A 22,947-nucleotide genomic window follows, 5' to 3' on the forward strand; every position below is an offset into this window, starting at 1 on the left:
TGTAGAAACATAGAAGGAGCCATAACCTAAGAGAGTCCGTGTACTGGTCCAGTAAGCGCTTCCGCTGCGCCAGCAGCAACAGCTCTCTTTGCAGAGCATTAATTAAGTCCAGTGCAGAGATTCTTGTTGCAGTACAAGCTTCAAAGTCTCAGCAGCAAAAAAAATAACGACACAGGGAAGCCTGTCTTTCCAAAGACAGGTTTATTGCAGAAAGATAACAGAAACACCTCCGGAGCTTTCAGACATTTTTGCTTCACGCCCTCTCCCCCAACAGGCAGAGAAAACAAACACTCTTTATATACTGAGCAACTTAACAACTTAACGAGCTTGACTACTTAAAGCCACATGACATTGCTAATTTGGCAGCATCTTAGGTTTCACACCCTAACAGGTTCTTCCCATTCTGTTGTTTTCCTCTATTTCTTTGCACTGCTCGTTTAAGAAGGCCTTCTTGTCTCTCCTTGCTATTTTTTGGAAATCTGCATTCAATTTCCTGTATCTTTCACTGTCTCCCTCGCATTTTGCTTGCCTTCTCTCCCCCGCTATTTGTAAAGCCTCGTTGGACAGCCACTTTGCTTTCTTGCATTTCCTTTTCATTGGGATGGTTTTCGTTGCTGCCTCCTGTATAATGTTGCGAGCCTCCATCCATAGTTCTTCAGGCACTGTCCAGCAAATCTAAATCCTTAAACCTGTTCCTCACTTCCATTGTGTATTCATAAGGGATTTGATTTAGATTGTATCTTACAGGCCCAGTGGTCTTTCCTACTTTCTTCAGTTTAAGCTTGAATTTTGCTATAAGAAGCTGATGATCTGAGCCACAGTCAGCTCCAGGTCTTGTTTTTGCTGACTGTATAGAGCTTCTCCATCTTTGGCTACAGAGTATATAATCAATCTGATTTCGATGCTGCCCATCTGGTGATGTCCATGTGTAGAGTCGTCTCTTGTGTTGTTGGAAAAGCGTGTTTGTGATGACCAGCTTGTTCTCTTGACAGAACTCTATTAGCCTTTGCCCTGATTTGTTTTGATCTCCAAGGCCAAACTTGCCAGTTGTTCCTTTTATCTCTTGATTCCCTACTTTAGCATTCCAATCCCCTATAATGAGAAGAACATCCTTCTTTGGTGTCACTTCTAGAAGGTGTTGTAAGTCTTCATAGAATTGGTCAATTTCAGTTTCTTCAGCACCAGTAGTTGGTGCATAAACTTGGATCACTGTGATGTTAAAAGGTCTGCCTTGGATTCGTATCGAGATCTTTCTATCATTTTTGAGATTGCATCCCAGTACAGCGTTCGCCACTCTTTTGTTGACTATGAGGGCCACTCCATTTCTTTTACGGGTTTCTTGCCCACAGTAGTAGATATGATAGTCATCCAAACTGAATTTGCCCATTCCCGTACATTTTAGTTCACTGATGCCCAGGATGTCAATATTTATTCTTGCCATCTCATTTTTGACCACATCCTGCTTACCAAGGTTCATGGTTCTTACATTCCAGGTTCCTATGCAATATTTTTCTTTACAGCATTGGACTTTCCTTTCGCTTCCAGGCATATCCGCAACTGAGCGTCGGCTTTGGCCCAGCCGCTTCATCAGCTCTGAATCTACTTGTACTTGTCCTCTGCTCTTCCTCAGTAGCATGTTGGACACCTTCCGACCTGAGGGGCTCATCTTCCAGCGGCATAACTTTTATATGCCTGTTGTCTTTGTCCATGGAGTTTTCTTGGCAGGGATACTGGAGTGGCTTGCCGGTTCCTCCTCCAGGTGGATCACGTTTGGTCAAAACTCTCCACTATGACCTGTCCATCTTGGGTGCCCTGCTCAGCATAGTTCATAGCTTCTCTGAGTTAATAAGCCCCTTCGCCATGGCAAGGCAGTGATCCATGAAGGGGACACTCCCCTTTAAGGAGTCTCAAAGCGGCTAAAAACCTCCTTTCCCTTCCACCCCCACAACAGACACCTTGCGAGGTAGGTCAGGCTGAGAGAGTTCAGAGAGTTCAGAGAGAAGTGTGACTGGCCCAAGGTCACCCAGCAGACTGCATGTGAAGGAGCAGGGAAGTGAATCTGGATCACCAGATTAGAGTCCACCACTCTTGGATAGAGGGCACATTTATGGAGGGAATAAGAGTGATTTATTCGACTCAAACAGCCAAATTGATTATCAATAATAATTTAACAGAATCATTTACAATTTCAAAAGGTACGAGACAGGGGTGCCCTCTATCCCCACTTTTATTTATAATGGTGTTGGAGGTAATTGCAAATAAAATAAGAACAATGTCAGAGATACGAGGAATTAGAATTGGGATAAAGGAATATAAACTGAAAGCATATGCAGACGACTTGGTGTTATCATTAGAAGAACCGCAAAAAAGTGTCGGTAAAGCTATAGAATTATTAGAGGAATTTGGAAAAATATCTGGTTTTAAGTTAAACAAAATAAAAACTAAAATGATGATTAAGAATTTGGGAAAAAAACCTAAGTGAACAATTAGAGTTACAAACTGGAATTAAAGTGGTAAAAAAGGTAAAATATCTGGGAATTTGGTTAACCATGAAAAATATAAACTTAATTGCTGATAATTACATCAATACTTGGAAAGAGATTAAAAAGGATCTAGACACTTGGAATAAGATAAAACTTTCATGGTCAGGAAGAATGGCGGCAATCAAGATGAATATACTCCCGAAAATGTTGTTCTTATTCCAAAATATTCCAGTGATTAGGGGAACTTCGATATTCAAGGATTGGCAAAAAAACTCTCTCAAAATTTATTTGGCAGGGGAAAAGGCCGAGAATCAAATTTAAATTACTTACGGACTGGAAACACAGAGGAGGATTCGCTGTACCAAATTTGAGACTATATTTTGAAGCCTCTTGTCTTTGTTGGATTAAGGAGTGGATTAATTTAAAGAAAGACTCTCCTCCTGCAAGAGAGGGGAGTGGTTGTGGTCGGGAGCCAGACTCCGCCTCAAGCAGGGGGCGTTAGCCCCCTGCCTCCCACTCACCTGGCTGGCGCCCACGCCCACGGGCAGGCACCCAACCAGGTGCCTGCGAGGGGGCGTGTTTAGCAGCCTAAATTGCTGCAGCACCAGCCTTCCGGCCTCACTTTTTGTCGTCCCATTGCGAGTCACCCACCCTCCACTCCCTTAGAGCTCAGGGTCTCAGTTTTCTTTTGGCCTTGCTATGGACCTTAGGCTGGTCGCCCTGGTTGTCCGGGGGGCCTGGTAGGAATTTTTCCATTTGGCATTAGGCTTTTTGGTTTTTTCGCCTACCTCATAGCAATCGTCACAACTTTCGTGGTATTGGTGGGTAGGTTAGGCATTGGAATAATGTGTTGTGGTGTGTCGAAGGGCTAGGTGTGGCCATCGCCTGCGCTTTCAATTTTGGGTATTCCGTTAAAGCAATCCGGCGGTCGTGTATTCTGTCTGATGCCTGCTTGGCGGGAGGCCATGGCACGACCCTCGGTGACATCAGGGGAGAGCCTATAGTTGGATTAGCATCAACAGGCTCCACCTACTGGTGAATAAACCCCCCTTGTTTTAGACTCAGCTGACGTAATCCAATGCCTAAGCCAATACCTTTTCACTTGCTGTAATCAATAAAGTTGTGGCCTTTTCTTTCCCATTAACCTTATATCACGTGTCCTTGTGTTTTCATTCCACTACGCAGGGATCGGGTCCTCGAACCACAATACGGACTTGCTGGACCAAGAAGGTTTTAAAATTAGATTTGGATGGCACGCATACCTGTGGCTTAACAAAGAGAAGGTGCATAAAGGCTTTTCCAATCACATTATTAGAGGACCATTATATGAGGTCTGGGGGAAAAACAAAAAACTCCTCAAAAGAAATACCCCTTGGTGGCTATCACCGATTGACATCTTAACAATCAAAAAAATAAATATGGAAGGTGAAAGAATGACTTATGAAGATCTATTGGTAAGAACAGAAAAAGGATGGAAAATTAGAGCATATGAAGAACTAAAAGATAAACTAACAGGTTGGTTGCAATTTCACCAAATAAACGCACTATGGAATGAAGATAAAAAGATAGGGATGAATGAAAAAAAATCTAGATATCAGGTAGAAATATTAGAAGGTAAATCTAAACTTTTATCTAAAATGTATAATTTTTTGTTAGAATGGGACACCAAAGACGAAGAGATAAAAGAGGTGATGGTAAAATGGGCAATAGATTTCGGATATAATTTAGAATATGATAACTGGGTGAAGCTTTGGAATAAGGGAATGAAATTTACAGCCTGCGTTACACTTAGGGAAAATATGGAAAAAATGATGTACCGATGGTACATCACACCGGTGAAACTGGGAAAAATGTATAAAACTGGAAATAAAGTATGCTGGAAATGTAAGACTAAGAAAGGAAGAGCCAGTGTGGTGTAGTGGTTAAGAGCGGTAGTCTCGTAATCTGGGGAACCGGGTTTGCGTCTCCGCTCCTCCACATGCAGCTGCTGGGTGACCTTGGGCCAGTCACACTTCTTTGAAGTCTCTCAGCCCCACTCACCTCACAGAGTGTTTGTTGTGGGGGTGGAAGGGAAAGGAGAATGTTAGCCGCTTTGAGACTCCTTAAAGGGAGTGAAAGGCGGGATATCAAATCCAAATTCCTCTTCTTCTTCTTCTTCTTCTTCTTCTTCTTCTTCTTCTTCTTCTTCTTCTTCTTCTTCTTCTTCTTCTTCCCACATGTGGTGGACTTGTGAAGAAATTTAAAAGTTCTGGGAACTTATATATGACAAATTTTAAAAAATATTTAAATACACTTTTTCTAAAAAACCGGAAGCCTTCCTATTGGGAATGATTGGAGATGAAATTAAGAAAGAAGATCAGACACTGTTCCTATATGTGACAGTGGCTGCCAGGATACTGATAGCTCAAAATTGGAAGACTCCAGACATTCCAACTGTTAAAGATTGGCAAACAAAACTATTTGAATACGTGGAATTAGCAAAAATGATGCAAAAAATTAGACACCAAAAAGGTACAAAGTTTATTAATGATTGGAGTAAATTTATAACATACATTGAAGGAAATTTTAGAAGTTAAAAAATCACAGCAGGCTTAATATAAATATTGCGATGTGTAGATCGTTAACAATGAAACTGCAAAAAAAAGAAAAAAGATATTTTTTTTTTAAAGTAGTCCGAAACCGGGATGGAGGGAGGTCAACATGTGTATATAGGGGTAATAATAATAAGATGATATAACTAAAGAAGGATGGTAATGGATATTTATATTATGCTATGTTGTTAATTTTTGTCTGTTTTGTTGTTGTTTTGTTTAAAGGAAATCAATAAAAAGAAATTTTTTTAAAAAGAAAGATTAGAGTCCACCGCTCTTAACCACTACACCACAGAAACATATCTCTTAAAACTCTGGAGGAAGCTGTTCAGTTTAGCCTCATAGTGTTACTGATTTGCGGAGGGAGGGTTGGTGATGAGCAAGATCTGATCCCATTTCCCAACACAGAGACCATAGAGCTGAACCTGCAGAGTTTCTATGTTCAGCATTTCTGTGGCAGAAATTGGCCAAGTGCCTTTATTCAGCTTCTCAAATCGAATCCCATGATGAAACTTTCAGGTGTAGCTGTTGGAGGTGGAGGGAAGAGAAGGTGCTAGTGCTTACCTCCCTCCTCCCAGTTTCTGTTAACCCTGTCCAAATTTTCTGGATTGTTGTGCTTGTAAACATGCTAAGGTTAAGACATGTAACTATCCTAGATATGATAGAGTAAGCAAGAAAACTTTTGAACTTGTGCACACAGACGTGTGTGGCCCTATGCCAGTCAAATCGCTTGGAGGTGCGAGATTTATGCAAATTTTGGTGGATGATTTTTCAAGAGCTAGTTGGGTTTTCTTTCTGAAAGAAAAATCACAAGCAGCTTCCATCCTGATGGATTGGATTGAAGAAGTCAAATGTAAATTTGACACCAGGGTACGTAAAATACAATCAGATCGTGGTGGGGAATATGTGAACCACACGCTGGAGACGTGGTTAAAAAGGAAAGGTATAGTTCATAGACTTACCAATCCCTATTCACCACAGGAGAATGCAGTTGCCGAAAGAAAATTTCGAACATTACAGGAAGCCATTGCTGCTTTGCTGTTTGATTCTGGACTTCCACAGCGTTTTTGGGCTGAGGCTGCACTGTATGCGAATTATACTTTTAACAGAGTGTACAATAGCACAGTAGGCAACACCCCTTACTTCATGCTATTTGGAAAAAAACCAAAAATTGATCATCTAAGAGTTTTTGGATGTCGTGCTTATGTGCTGGTGCCTAGGGCACAACGTAGGAAAGGCGATCCTAGGTCTAAAGAAATGTTTTTCTGTGGTTATCAAGCAAACAGAAAAGGTTGGAGATTTGTGAATGTAGAAGGCAATCAAACGAAAATCACAATCAGCAGAAGTGCGGAATTTTGTGAACAGGATGGTTGGAATAAAATTCATGGAAATCCTGACATACTATTTGATGTGGTGAACAGTAACAATGAAACACAGGCCCCAGGGCAGGTATTAGTTCCAGAACAGGCTGAGGAATTTGAGTCTGAGGACGAGGGTGAGAAATCGTTTAGTTCACCCAAGTCTGTAAAGTCAGAATCTTCTAGCTCTAAAAGTTCACCTGTACAGCAAGAGAGACATGTAAAGTCAGAATCAGAAAGTTCTTCAACTACTAGTGACAAACAGACGACTAGGAGGACTTCCGGTGGAGCGCGATCTCACCGCAAGCGGGGATTCAGCCGTGAGGGGAATCCCGGGCTATTTTGGAGGAAAAGGGGTGCTACAGGGCGCAGTAGCCCCCTTCAAATACCCCTGGTGGGAGTCCAGAGGGTCAGGTTCCCGGCGGTACCGGAAGCGGTCCACCCGGCCGTCAGGTAGCTTCATCGAAGCGAAGAGAACGGCGGAGCGGATCGGCAGGTCGAGGGACGCCATTATCTACCTCCGAATAGCGAAGCCCCGAGCTTGCCGAGGAGAGTGCTTCATTCTCAAATTACTGAAATCCAGCACCAAATTCAAGAGTGGGAATTCGGACTAAAATAAGGAAGTCCCGGGTGAGAAAAAAAGACTGTTTTTGAGTTCAGCCAGCTGCCGAAATCGGCCAGGACGCAGCACCACCGGCAGAGCGACAACTAAGGAAGTGAGTTGCCCTAGCGGCTAATGTTTCTTTTCCCCCACATATTTCTATAACGGGACAAAGTAAACTTGCAAGAAGTTCTAATACTTCAAGCACTCAAAATAAGGGGGAAACAGAGGAGGACTATGATTAAAAAATGAAGCTTTCTGTGTAACAGAGGGGGCCATTCAAACAAGAAGAGCTTCCTTACTTTCATTTTTGGAAAGAACAAAGGATTGAGAAACGGAAGAGAAGCCTTCGACGCCATTATGAACTACTAAGCGTGGTCTACAACTAAAATATAGAAATTAAGAGCTAAACAATATCTTGAGTACTGGAAGCTGGGACAAGGGTCTGTTTTTGATATTTTTGCATTGGACTTTTATATTTTTCTTTTGTGTGCGCTTAGTTACAGCCTCGGATACTTGGATTAAAAAACTTTTAAAACTGCGTCACACTGTTAAGCACACCCCCTAGTGGAAGACAAAGGATATACAGTTTATTTTTTTCTTGTTTTCGGCCACAAATTTATTTAACAGGACTTTGTTTAAGAATAATATTACGATATAACCCCTCTACTTGGGAGAGGGGGGCTGGATTACATTTGGTTTCCTACTGGATTTCTTTTTATTTTCATCTTTCTCTCTGAGCTTTTGGATAGACTGGAAAGCTCCGTTATTTTGGATAGACTGGAAAGCTCCGTTACTGTCTTCATTTGTTTCATATGGACCCCAAACTTTGAAATTACTACAATTGGAATACAATACATAACTGGAATATAATTTAAATAACCCAAAAATTGGATTAGCCTGATTGGAGGCAAGAAGAGGATGGACTCTGTTTTCAAATTAGGATTAGCCTGATTGGAGGCAAGAAGAGGATCAATTTTTGACAATCAAGGACTAAGTATTGAGGTGTAAAGACTGTTGAGATATTTATGGATTGTTAAGTATTTAATAATTTATTGGAAATATTGGGGATATTTAAAAATATTTAAAAACAAGGAAGGTGTTCCAAATTGTTAATAGAAAATGTCTAATTTGGGAAAGAAAGGGATGGAGGGGACGCCATCAGATAGGAAGGGGTCCAAACAGGAAACGGAATTTAAAGCAGAGATTTTAAAAATGTTTGCAGAAGTTAAACAGAGTGAAAAGAATTTAGAATCAAAATTAGAACAAGTGGACAACAAAATTGGAAAAATGGATAAAAAAATTGATGAAACAGTAAATGAATTGAAAGGGCAACTGAAGGAAGTGGCCAAAAGAACACAATCGTTGGAAGAGGGAATGAAGAAGACAAGATCGGAGATGAAAGATGTTAAAAAGGAGGAAAAGAGAATTAAAATGGAGATGAGAGAATTAAGTAAAGCACAAGAAGATATGAAAGATTTAATAGCTATGAATGAACTCAGACAGAGGGAAGTGAATTTGAGACTCAGAGCAGTACCAGAGGCACAGGGAGAGAATATTAAGGAGAAGCTGATCTTGGAACTAGCACAGTGGTTGGAGATACCAACTGAAGAGATGGCTAAAACGGTACAAAGCGCATTTAGAATGAGAGTAAGATCAACAAAAGCAAAGAAGTTCACTGGAGACTGCTTGATTACATTTAAAGATAGAGAAATGAGGAATACGATCCTACAGAAGAACAGAGAAAAGAGATTGAATATAAACGGGAATTACATAATTATCTTTAAAGATGTTCCGATTCGATTACTTAAACGAAGAGACCCATATAAACCACTGGTCCAAACGCTGAAAAAGAACAAGATTGAATTCAGATGGGAGTTTCCGGAAGGAATAACTTTTGCATACAGAGGTAAGAGACACAGATTGACAAGTCCGGAAGAGACTGGGAAATTTTTGAGAAAATATAAGGAATTGAGATCAGAAAAAGAAGAGGACAAAGGAGCAGAGGGAGGAGCGTCAGGTGGATCAGAAGAAAAGGAAGAGGAAGAGAAGGAGAGGAAGACAGATGAAGAGGAAGAAGAGGAAGAGGAAGAAGGCAAATTATAAAATTATTTAATTAAAAATTATTTAATTTAAAATTTGGAAGATATGGCGCTAAAAATTTGGAATTGGAACATCAATGGGATGAATGACAAAAAGAAGAGAAATAGAATTGAACAATTTTTTAAAAAGAAACATTTAGATATAATTTGTTTACAAGAAACACATGTGGCAAGAAGACAGAAAAAGATATTGATCAACAAAAGATTGGGGAACGAATTCATATCTTCAGATAAACAAAAGAAAAGAGGAGTGGTCATCTATATAAATAATAAAATCGAAGCCCAACAGATATTCAAGGATGAAGACGGAAGGATAATCGCGGTTCGAATCAAGTGGCAAGGAGAAAATTTAATCATAGTCGGGATCTACGCACCTAATGGAAATAAGACTGAGTTCTACAAAACTTTGGAAGAAAAACTATTCGAATATATGGATCAGAAAATAATAATGATGGGAGATATGAATGGAGTGGTATCACTAGAAATGGACAGACTTAGAGATGGAGTAAGCAAAGAAGGGAAATTACCGAAGTCATTTTTTTCAATGATGAAGAACTACAACCTGATAGACATCTGGAGACTAAGACACCCATTGGATAAACAGTTCACCTATTATTCAGAACCGAACCAGTCAATGTCAAGGATAGATCAAATTTGGATTTCGACGGAACTCACTCCAAGAACCCAACAAATAGAAATTGACCTGAAGGTGATTTCAGACCATAACCCAATAAAATTTGAATTGAAAGGATACGAAGAAAGAACCTTCAGATGGAGGATGAATGACTATCTACTAGACGATCAGGAAATTGTAGAAAAAGCAGAGAAGAAATTGACGGAATATTTTGTGGACAACTGCAATAAGGGTACAAAAATGAAAATAGTTTGGGACGCGAGCAAAGCAGTGATGAGAGGATTTTTTATTCAACAGAACTCAATCAAGAATAAAAAAAGGGAAAAAGGGAAAAAAGAAATATTGAAGCAAATAATGGACAATGAACAAAAACTAATTAAGCATCCGAACAACAGAAAGGTGAAAGAAAACATTAAAATTCTACAAAGTCAATTTGCAATGATCATAAACAAAGAAGTGGAATGGAACATCAAAAGATTGAGACAAAACAATTTTGAACACGCGAATAAATCGGGAAAATGGCTTGCTTGGCAAATAAAAAAAAGGAAAGAACAGAGTACAATAAACAAAATTATGGTTGAAGGAGAAGAGATAGTCAACCCGAAAGAGATAAGAAAAGGGTTCCTGGACTATTATAGAGGATTATATAAGAAAAAAGAAAGAAACAACATGAGGAAAATAGAGAGATATCTGTCAGGGAACTGCCATCGGCAGGACAGGAGGTGCCAAGGCTCTCTGAGGTAGAGAGAGACGTGACACCTGAAGAGGGAACCAGTAGGGGGCGAACAGGAACGTCAAGGGAAGGAGAGTCGGAGGAATGGCTCAGAGATGCTTCCAGCGAAAACAGTGGGGAGGTTTCAGGACCTCCTATAGGGACACCCGTTCCTCGCCGGAAACTGTCACGCAGAGAGTCCAGAAGACGTGTTTCCGTTAAGGAGCTTTTATGTTGGAAACGTTTCCGAAAGCAACCACTTTCGGATTCTGCTAGCGATTGACGCAGCCATGCTGGAGGGGCTCCGTCACAGGCAGAGGTTTGAGAACCTGTTCAAACTCTGAGGGACTTGCAGTTTACACACAAGCAGCTCTTCATCCCATCACAGCAATCCGAAAGTCACCGAAAGCTAGCTTGTGCCAGGGAGAGGCATCATGAGCGAACCAGCAGGTACCGGAGAAGCAGGGGCAGCTGGAGGAGGTCCAAGCCTGGAGGAAAGGTACAGGACGTTGGAAATCCAGCTTGCCTTGCAGACGGCGAGGCTGGAAGAGAGGAGGGCTCAGGATGCAGAGAGGGGGAAGGAGAAAGCCACCCCGCTCACCAGAAAGATGCCAGGATTGGTGCAGAAATTTGGGGGGGACCCCAGAAATTATCATGCCTTTAGGACAGAGATGCAATACGCTCTCAATCTGCAATTTGATGACTTCCCTGATGAGGAATCGCGAGTGGCTTTTGTAATTAGCCATCTCGAATCAGGGGCGAAGGACTGGGTTAGACCCTTGATGGCAGCAAATAATGAGATCCTAAAGGACACAAGGAAGTTTTTCCGTGCCATGGACCTGATGTTTTCCAGCGACATTGAGCAGGGAGGGGTGCGAAGGCAGTTAATGGCTTGCAAACAGGGGAACCGGACTGTCCGTGAGTACTGGACTGAGTTCACTATGTTGATTCATAGATTGGGGTGGGACCTGTCTGCGGAGCCCATTCAGATGCTTTTCGAAGAAGGACTCTCTTCGTCCTTAAAAGATGAACTTTCCCGGACCCCCAGAGCGGAGTCTATGGACCAGCTGACTAAATCCGCGCTGGCCATAGGAGCGCGCCAGGAAGCGAGGGCTTTGGAGAAGCGGGAGGGGAAAGGAGAACGTTGGAGGGAGCTCCGCATTCCAGACATTCCAGAGCAGCCTTTCCCGCCGGCAGAGCCGATGGAAGTGGGAACAGCGCGGGCGCGCGCAGTTTCAAACATCGGTGAAGGGCGGAAGAAGGAGGGAAAGAGCGCCAAGAAATGTTATCTCTGCCAACAGCCAGGACACTTTGCCAGAGTCTGTCCACGGAGAAAGGAATGGCAAGGCATGGCAGGAGCTGTTGGGGGAGAGGAGGAGGAAAGCAAGGAGCAAGTAAAAGCCAACGCCTGGCTGCCGTCGGGGCACAGCAGCCAGGCTCAAAAGCAGTGAAAGTGCCCTCACCAGAACCTCCCAGACCTGCTCTAGTGATAGAGGTGTTGCTAGAGCTGCCAAACGGACACCCCCTACAGATCAAGGCCCTTCTGGACTCAGGCAGCTCCTGTAATTTCATGAGTAAGGAGTTCGCAGCTGAGCACGAAATACAAACCCTCCCCTTAAGTAAACCCCTGCAGGTGACCACGATTGACGGCAGAGAGTTGTTGGGAGGAGAAGTGAACCAACAGACAGTCCCCATGATAATGAGGGTGGCAAGGCACACCGAGAGGATAGCGTTTAATGTGGCCACCTTGGGAGGAGCTCCCATCATTTTGGGGATGAGCTGGCTGGCACTACGCGATCCTCTAGTGGGCTGGCATCAGAGGGTGGTCTCCTTTGGGTCAGCGCATTGCCTAGAACACTGCAAGCAGGGGAAGGATCCAGGAGGAGCCAGGCTCACCCTAGCTGGGATGGAGGTAATGAATAAAGGGGAGGTGCCTCCGCAATATGCAGATCTGAGCAACGTATTTAGCGAAAGGGAAGCGGACAAACTGCCGCCGCATAGACCCTTTGACTGTCAAATCAACCTACTCCCTGGGGCTCAACTCCCAGTGGGCAAGCTGTACGCCATGTCAGACAGGGAGATGCAGGAGCTGAGGGAGTTCATTGACAAAAACCTGAAGCGAGGTTTCATCAGAGAGTCCCGAGCGGTGGGGGGCAGCCCAGTGTTTTTTGTGGACAAAAAAAACACAGATAAGCCGAGGCTTGTAGTAGATTTCAGGGCCCTAAATGCCGTGTCGGAACCCCTGGCTTTTCCTATGCCCCGAATTGATGACATTCTGACCAGGGTGAGGAAGGGGAAGATTTTTACAAAACTGGACCTGCGGGGGGCGTACAATCTGATACGCATAAGGAAGGGGGATGAATGGAAGACCACCATGTTCACCCCTTTGGGAGCATTTGAATACCTCGTAATGCCCTTCGGTCTCCAAGCCGGCTCCGCATGCTTTCAAAGTTTTATGAACCACGTCTTGGGACCGTTACTTTACAAGAATTGTGTGGCCTTTTTGGATGACATGTTGGTGTATTCCGAAGATGAAGAGCAGCATGTGAGGGACGTGAGAGAAGTGTTGGGCCGGCTGCAAGCCAATCAGCTGTGGGTGAAACTGGAGAAGTGCCAGTTTCATGCCAAGGAGGTGGAATTCCTGGGGTACCGCTTGTCAGACAAAGGATTGGCCATGGATCCAGGCAAGGTCCAGGCGGTGCTGGAATGGAAGACACCGAAGACCAAGAAGGATGTGCAAAGATTCCTGGGGTTTGGGAACTTTTATCGGAAGTTCATTAAGAACTTTGCACACTTGACGACGCCCATCACCGACTGCCTCAGTAGCAAGAAGAAATTTGTTTGGACGGCGGAGGCAGAGCGAGCTTTTGAAGAACTGAAAAGGGCTTTCGCCTCGGAAGAACAACTTCTGCATGTGGACCTACAGAAGCCCATGAGAGTGGAAACAGACGCGTCAGACAGAGCGTAGGGGCGGTACTTCTTCAGCCGGGAAGAAATACGGCGGAGTGGAGACCGTGTGCCTTTTTCTCGAGGAAGCTGAATAAGTCCGAGCGGAACTACACGGTGTATGACAGGGAACTACTCGCCATTCACGAAGCGTTCCGGAGGTGGAGACATTTATTGATTGGGGCACAACACAAGGTGCAAGTGTGCACCGACCACAAGAATTTGGAGTATTGGAGAACAGCTCGAGTACTCAACCAACGACAAGTGAGATGGGCACAGGAATTTTCCAAATTCCACTTCGAGATTTGTTATGTACCAGGCCCGGAGAACGTCAGGGCGGACGCTCTCTCACGCAAACCAGAGTATTTGGAGGGGGAGGGGGCAATCGAAGAAAGACATGTCATTCCTGAGGACCGCTGGGTGTGTGGGGCGGCGCTGGTGGGGAGACGAGAACTGGTGGAGGAAACGGAAAATGACGAATATGCCCAAAATAAGCTCAGAGGTCTCAGGGGAGAGGGTGAGAGCCCGGAGGGTTTTGAGGAAAGAAACGGGGCATTGTATTACAAAGGGGCACTGTATATACCAGAAGGTGAATTGAGAGGGAGGGTACTCAAGCAGTTGCATGATAGTCCCACGGCGGGACATTTTGGACAACACAAGACCATGTGGATGGTCACCAGGGAATTTTGGTGGCCCAAGGTGAGGGAAGATGTAAAGGAGTATGTAAGAGGGTGTGACCAATGCCAGAGGGCCAAGGGAGAAAGAAGGGCGCCGGCAGGGTTATTAGAACCATTACCCACGCCCGAACGGCCTTGGGAGGCGGTATCAATAGATTTTATGACGGATCTGCCGAAATCCAAGGGGAAAACGGCCATTATGGTAGTAGTGGACCTGTTAACTAAGATGTGCCACTTTGTAGCATGTTCACATGCAGTCACAGCGGAAGAAACAGCGAAGTTGTTTGTAGAACACATCTTCCGGCTGCACGGCGCCCCCTTGAGGGTGATCTCAGACCGCGGCAAACAATTTACTTCCAGGTTCTGGAGGAAGCTCATGAGCTTGCTGCACGTGGAAGTCAATTTTTCGACTGCCCGGCACCCTGAAACCAACGGGCAGGCGGAAAGAGCAAATGGCATCCTCCAACAATATCTGAGGTGTTATGTCAATGACAGAGAGAATGATTGGGTCGAAAAGCTGGCGCTGGCAGAATTTGCCTACAACAATGCGGTGCATGTGTCCACAGGAATGAGCCCCTTTTTGGCCAATTACGGGTGTCACCCCAGGGCATTCCCAGGGGAGGGAGGCGAGAGATGGAGCGTCCCAGCGGCCGAACATTTTGTAGAAGAGATGGAAGCGATCCATCGTCAGCTTCAGCTCAACTTAGAAAGGGCCAAGGCACAATATAAGAAGCAGGCAGACAAGAACAGAAGGGAAGGTGAAACAATAAGGGTGGGGAATCAGGTGTGGCTGTCCACCCAAGGGTTGCCGTTCAAAGGGGGTTGTAAAAAATTAAGACCCAAGAGATTGGGACCCTTTGAGGTCATTCAGCAGGTCAACCCAGTGGCTTTCAAACTCCGGTTACCCAGCCACATGAAATTGCACCCAGTATTCCACAGGTCGTTACTGTCACCGTACAAGGGGGGAGGTGAAGGGGAGCACACCAGGGGACCGGTCTTGGAAGAGAGGGAAAGCAGTAACCATGTAGCGGAAATCCTCGATTCCAGGTGGAAGGGCAATCAGGTGGAGTATTTAGTGGCGTGGGAAGGGGAACCGGAGTCAGAAAACACCTGGGTGACTGCAGAGGAGGTCAATGACGAGGTTTTAACAGAAACGTTCCACCAAAGATTCCCGAGGAAACCACAACCGGTAGCAAGGTTTAGGAGGGAGTATTTCGGCACCACAGACGAGGAAGAGGAACTGGAAGGATTCGCGGAGTCGGAGTTGGAAGAAGGAACGGACTCAGATGACGAGGAGTACCGAGAGACTAGGAACCACAACAAGTGGAGAAAGGTGTTCGAAACTTCAGACGTTGAGGAAGGTTCTTTCCGGGGTTTTACCTCCTCCCAACCCGTAGGGGAGGAGACGGGAGGGGGTGAAGGGGGCCCTGGAGGGGAGGTGGATGTCAGGGAACTGCCATCGGCAGGACAGGAGGTGCCAAGGCTCTCTGAGGTAGAGAGAGACGTGACACCTGAAGAGGGAACCAGTAGGGGGCGAACAGGAACGTCAAGGGAAGGAGAGTCGGAGGAATGGCTCAGAGATGCTTCCAGTGAAAACAGTGGGGAGGTTTCAGGACCTCCTATAGGGACACCCGTTCCTCGCCGGAAACTGTCACGCAGAGAGTCCAGAAGACGTGTTTCCGTTAAGGAGCTTTTATGTTGGAAACGTTTCCGAAAGCAACCACTTTCGGATTCTGCTAGCGATTGACGCAGCCATGCCGGAGGGGCTCCGTCACAGGCAGAGGTTTGAGAACCTGTTCAAACTCTGAGGGACTTGCAGTTTACACACAAGCAGCTCTTCATCCCATCACAATATCTAAAAGAGAAAAAGGTGCAGACGATCCCGACTGAGAAAAAGCAATTATTAAATACCCCAATAGAAACTGAAGAGATAAAAGAAGTGATAAAAGATTTGAAAAGGGGAAAAGCTCCTGGGCCAGATAGATTCACTGCAAGATACTATAAAGAAATGAAATCAATTGTGCTGACACCGCTGAAGGAAGTTATGAATAACATCTTAAAAGAAAGAGACATCCCAGAAACTTGGAAAGAAGCATATATTACATTTATACCAAAACAAGAATCAGATCTAACCCAAGTCAAAAACTATAGACCGATTTCATTGCTGAACACTGACTACAAAATATTTGCAGGAATACTTGCAAAGAGATTGAAAAGAATATTACAAGATTATATCCATAAGGACCAAGCTGGTTTTCTTCCAGGCAGGCAAATGAAAGATAATATAAGAAATGTAATTAACATTATGGAATATCTGTCTGTCAGGATTGACAAACAAGCTATGATGATGTTTGTGGATGCAGAAAAGGCATTTGACAATATAGCTTGGGACTTTATGCTTAAAAACTTGGAACATATGGAAATCGGTGAAGAGTTTTTCAACGGAATCAAAGCAATCTACACGGAACAGAGAGCTAAACTCATAATAAATAATGTAATCACAGAAGAATTGAAAATCTCTAAAGGAACAAGACAAGGGTGTCCACTTTCGCCACTATTATTTATAACGGTGTTAGAGGTCCTTCTGAATTCAATAAGACAAAATGGAAATATAAAAGGGGTAACGATAGGTCAAAACCAATACAAAGTTAAAGGATTTGCAGATGACCTAGTGGTAACAATAGAAGAACCCACAGTCACTGCTAAAGAAGTTATAGAAGAAATGGATAAGTTTGGAGAAATGGCAGGTTTCAAATTAAATAAGAAAAAAACTAAAATGATTGTGAAGAATATGGATCAAAGTGCAATCGAAACAATGCAACAACAAATTGAAATAGAGGCGGTTAAAAAGGTGAAATACTTGGGAATATGGTTAACACCAAAGAATATTGATTTGTTCCAAAATAACTATGTACCAGTGTGGAATGCAATAAGAAAGGACCTGGAAGTGTGGGGAAGAATGAAATTTTCATTTTGGGGAAGAATATCTACAATTAAGATGAACGTATTGCCAAGAATGTTATTTTTGTTCCAAACTATCCCTATAATTAAGGGGATTAGTCTTTTTAAAGAATGGCAAAGAGCGATTTCAAGATATATATGGCAGGGCAAAAAGCCGAGAATTCAATTTAAATTATTAACAGATGTAAGAGAAAGAGGAGGCTTTGCCCTGCCTGATATGAAATTATACTATGAGGCATCATGCCTTTGCTGGTTGAAAGAATGGATAAAACTAGACAATAAGGAACTTTTAGACTTAGAAGGATACGATAATAGATTCGGATGGCATGCGTACTTATGGAAGGATAAAAAGAAGGTACATAAAGGCTTTGGGGACCACATCTTCCGAGGTCCATTAATTGAAGTCTGGGATAGGTATAAAAACCTATTAGAACCTAAATTACCACACTGGTTATCACCACTAGAAGTTATGAGTGTAAAGAAAACCAACATGAGAAGTGATTGGGCAACATATAGTCAATTGTTGTCCAAAGAGGGTGGAAAGTGGAAAGTGAAACCATATGAACAAGTTTAAAAATATGTATATGATTGGTTGCACTATTACCAAATAAATGAAATGTTTAGGAAGGATGTTAAAGAATATGGCTATGCAGATAAAGACTCAACATTCCAGTCAGAGATAGTGAATAAGGAGGTAAAAAACTTGTCGAAAATGTATAATTTGTTATTGGAGTGGAATTTGAAAGATGAGGAAGTAAAGTCGGTCATGATACATTGGGCCAGAGACATAGGTTATAATATACAATTTGAAGACTGGGAAAAACTTTGGAAGGAGAACTTAAAGTTCACCGCATGTACGGCACTGAAAGAGAACGTTATGAAAATGTTTTGCAGGTGGTACATTACACCGGTAAAATTAGCAAAAATGTACAAGACTTGTAATAAGTGTTGGAAATGTAAAGAAAAAGAGGGTACATTTTACCATATGTGGTGGGAATGCAAAGGAGTGAAAGGTTTCTGGGAAATGATATATAATGAGTTGAAAAAGATTCTAAAGTATACGTTTACAAAGAAACCAGAAGCCTTTCTGTTAGGCATTACAGGAAAAGAGATTAAAAGAAAGGACAGTAAGTTTTTCCAGTATGCAACGACGGCTGCAAGGATGTTACTGGCACAGAAATGGAAACAACAAGAAATACCGACAATGGAAGACTGGAGAGCAAAGTTGTTAGACTATGCTGAATTGGGCAAGATGACGGGAAAGATTAGATACCTAAGAGACCAAAAGTTTACAGAAAACTGGGGAAAATTTGTTGATTATCTGGAAAGTATAAGTGAGGGTCAAATAACGCTAGAAGGTTTTAAAAGAGCACTGTGAAAAAGTGAGAGATATTGTTAAAAGGAAATGAAGGGAAAAAGATTTAAACAATGACAATATAAAGCAAAAGAAATGCGTAAACCAATAAAGACTACGAAAGATTTATGGAAAAGCTGAAGGAAGTCCAAAAAAGAAAGACTATGAATATTTGAATGTGAAAATACTGTATGTTTTGTTTTATTTTGATGTAAACTAATAAAAATTATTTATATATAAAAAAGGAAAGGTATAGTTCATAGACTTAACAATCCCTATTCACCACAGGAGAATGCAGTTGCCGAAAGAAAATTTCGAACATTACAGGAAGCCATTGCTGCTTTGCTGTTTGATTCTGGACTTCCACAGCGTTTTTGGGCTGAGGCTGCACTGTATGCGAATTATACTTTTAACAGAGTGTACAATAGCACAGTAGGCAACACTCCTTACTTCATGCTATTTGGAAAAAAACCAAAAATTGATCATCTAAGAGTTTTTGGATGTCGTGCTTATGTGCTGGTGCCTAGGGCACAACGTAGGAAAGGCGATCCTAGGTCTAAAGAAATGTTTTTCTGTGGTTATCAAGCAAACACAAAAGGTTGGAGATTTGTGAATGTAGAAGGCAATCAAACGAAAATCACAATCAGCAGAAGTGCGGAATTTTGTGAACAGGATGGTTGGAATAAAATTCATGGAAATCCTGACATACTCTTTGATGTGTGGTGAACAATAACAATGAAACTCAGGCCCCAGGGCAGGTATTAGTTCCAGAACAGGCTGAGGAATTTGAGTCTGAGGACGAGGGTGAGAAATCGTCTAGTTCACCCAAGTCTGTAAAGTCAGAATCTTCTAGCTCTAAAAGTTCACCTGTACAGCAAGAGAGACGTGTAAAGTCAGAATCAGAAAGTTCTTCAACTACTAGTGACAAACAGGTGACTACTAGTGACAAACAGGTGACGACTAGTGATTCTGAGTCAGAGGGGGAAACTGAAGGAACATCGCAGGAACTGTTAAGGCGTTCCAAGCGTACCAACAAAGGTAAACCTCCTGAAAGATACCAAGCTATTAGTGTTTGGGCTGGTTTGGCAAATTGCGAACCTGAAAGTTTTGAGGAGGTTGAGCAATTACCCCAGGAGGAAGCCAGTAGGTGGCGTGAGGCCATGCAAAAGGAGTTGAATTCTATGAAAGAACTGGGTGTGTTTTCCATCACCAAACTGCCAGAAGGTACCAAGGCAGTAAGTTGTAGGTGGGTGTACAGGATAAAGACAACAGCGATGGGGAAACCAGAGTACAAAGCAAGGCTTGTAGCTCGAGGTTTTACGCAAAGAAAGGGGTGACATTATTCCGAAGTCTATGCACCCACTTCAAGGAGTGAAACCCTACGGGCACTATTAGCAGTTGCTGCTCAGAAAGGGTTTAAAGTGAATCAATTTGATGTCTCTACAGCTTATCTTCATTCAGACTTGGCTGAAGAGCTCTATATGGAGCTACCGCCAGGATTGAAAGTTGGTAAATCAAATCAGGTATGGAAACTACATAAATCTATTTATGGACTCAAGCAATCTGCTCATAATTGGAATGAGTGTTTGAATGACGTTTTGGTACGCATTGGTTTTAGCAGGAGCAAGGCTGACAGTTGCTTATATTTCAGAGGTTCAGGAGATGCTCAAGAATCTTTGCTTGTTTTTGTAGATGACCTGATTTATACTTCAAAGACACAAGAACAAGTAAAAAAAACTAGCCAAAGAGTTAAATAAACACTTCAAAGTCAAGAATCTTGGTGATGTGAAGGTCTATCTTGGTGTTCAGATAGATAGGACCAAAAATGGCAGTCTTCTACTGAATCAAAAAGGCAAGATATTGCAAATGTTGAAAAAGTTTGGCATGACGGAGTGTGCAGGTGTTAGAACACCAATGGAAATGGGTTTTGTAAAAGACAATGAGTTCAAGGATAGTGCTGAATTCAAGCGTGCTGAAATCTTTCAGTCAGCACTGGGAAGCTTACTTCAACAACAATTTATTTATTACGGCCATGGGCCCATAGAAGAAAAAACATAAATAACAACTTGGGCACGTGGGGAAAAAAGAAAAAAAAAAATAGGGAAGGGGAAAAAAAAAAAACAGCTGCTACAACACCACTATAACAATAAAATACTATAAGATAGAATGGCATCCTACGCCTTAATTAGCTTTTAGTGCTCCTTGGCGTCGCTTTTGGGTAAGGACCGCGACCAGGAACCTAGCCACTTTCAGGGTCGTATGGGTATCCTTATCCTGCAAGATTTGGGCAAGGTGGAATGTTGGGGGGGTACCCGCTAGTTTCTGTATGATTGATCCCAGCAGATTTGCTCGTAACACATTGAACAAGGGGCAAGAAAACATAATGTGCTGGAGCGACTCCGGCGTCACCTTATCACATTCGCACATGGCGGGGACTTGGCCCTTTGAGAATCTATGTCTCAGGACATTGGAGGGAAAAACGTTAAACCTCGCTTTGGTGAAGGCCAGTCTATGGGCAACAGTCGAAAGGGAGGAGAGGTATGATGGAACGCAGTAAGTTAAAGTGATACCAATGCTCTGGGGCGAACAAACACCTCCCCCCAGCATATAATTTCGCTGTAAGTCGATGTCATCCAGTCTTTGGCGGATCAGTCTTTGAGCTGTGATTTGATCTAATTTTAGGGAATCAGAGGGAGAGATTCCATAACTCAAGAGTTTGGCATGAATTCTACTAGACCAAAGGCTAGAGAATTCATCTCGCCATAGGCATTGGATAAGGTAATGGTTTGGTAATCTATGCCACAGTGATAACCAGTAATTGAAGACTTGCTTCCACAGACAAGTTTCTGAGGATGCGATCTTTAATTCTAGTCGCATGGCTGCGTTGCTTACGCACAGAGGAAGCATTAGGAGCCGGCGTAGGAATTGGTTTTGCAGAGTCTCAAGGGGAGCAAGATCAGTCAACACGGCCCAGAGCGGGGCAGCATAAGCGAGCACAGCCACCACTTTTGCCTTGAACACCTTTAGGGCCGAGGGAACATGCAAAGCTCCATCCGAAAAGAAAAATCGGAGGAGCGCGTATGTCAGGGCTGGCTCCGGGTCCCAGCTCACCAAGGACCAACGCTAGCCGATAGTACAGTATCAAAGTCTTTATTGAAGAATAGTCTCCATTTACAAGTCTCAGCGTCCCAGCCCTACGTCTGGACTTTAGACCGGCGAAGCTCTGTCTGGATCTCCACCCCCTGTGCACCAGCTTAAGACTCTAATCTTACTCCACCTCTTCCTTCTCTCTCTCTTCCTCTGGGTCTTACTACCCCCCGGGGTCTCATCCCTCCTGGACTCTTCCGACGCAGAGCTTGACCCCTCTGACTCCTCCCCCTCTCTTCGGCGGGCTTTAGGACCTGGCTCCCTACCCGGGCTGCCCACCTTGCCGCCCTCCTGTACATTTGAACTTGGCGCGCGCGCGCGTTTTACTTTCCGGATGACCGTTTCCTCGCTCCCTGACGAGGGTGTGGCCACTCCTGCCTCACGTTCTCCCTCTGCCTGCGCGCTCCCTGATCCCGATGCCTTGGACTCCTCCCCCCTACTGCACTCTGGGGGGGACGCTGGTCCGGATTTCCAGCTGCTACTCTCTGAGTCCCCTCTGGCCCCTTCTTCCCGAGGTGTCCCCCTGGGCACTCCCCTTGCCCTGACCATGGGGGCCCCTTTCTGTGAATCCTCCGAGTCACTGGAAAGACTCAGAGACCTTGGACTACTGTCGCCGCTGACATTTCCTTCCGACTCCTCCCCCTCGCTCTCCGTTTCTTCCCTCTCCTGTGACTCTGCTCCTGAACCCCTGACATCCATCCCCCCCTCGAAGCCCCCCCTTCCCCCCTCCCCTTCCTCCGGCGGGGGTGCTGGGTGCTCCGTCGTTGTGGGGGTGAATGGTGGATACAGTTCGTCCCCCGTGGCGTGCATCCAGTTAGAGAAATCCGGCTCGTCCTCCATGTCTTCGCCGACCTCGTTCTCCTCTGCTTCCATCTCCGTGCCACCATGCTCGAACCCAACGTCCTCCCCCATCACGTCCATGTCCCTCTCACCCTCGTTCCCCTCTGGGTCCGTTGCCTGCCAAGGGCCCCTCAGCCACCTCTCCTCTCCTCGATTGTCCCACCAAAACGAGCGGTCTGAGGCAAACCCCGAGGGCGAGCCCTCCGGTGAACGTGTGTCTAATGCTGGTTCTTCGTCCGAGGTGAATCCCTGGAACGTGCTGGTAGAAAGCGTGGGTGTGAAAAGCCAGTCGTCGAAATACTCGGCTGGCATGGGCCTGTGTGGGAACAAGGCATGAAACTCCTCTTTGAGGAGAGGCTCGTCCAGGGCATAGTCCGGCACCCAACTGTTGGCGCTGGCCGGGGTACCCTCCCTTGCGAGAAAATATTCTACTCCCTCTTCCCCCCATCTCGAGTCCAAAATCTCTGTGACCTGGTTGATGGGTTCCCTTCTTGGCGACTCCCTCCTTGGGGGGATCTCCTTATACTGGTCTGGTGCCGTG

The sequence above is a fragment of the Podarcis tiliguerta genome, assembly GCF_965153285.1.
Source record: "Podarcis tiliguerta genome assembly, chromosome: W".
NCBI lineage: Eukaryota > Metazoa > Chordata > Lepidosauria > Squamata > Lacertidae > Podarcis > Podarcis tiliguerta.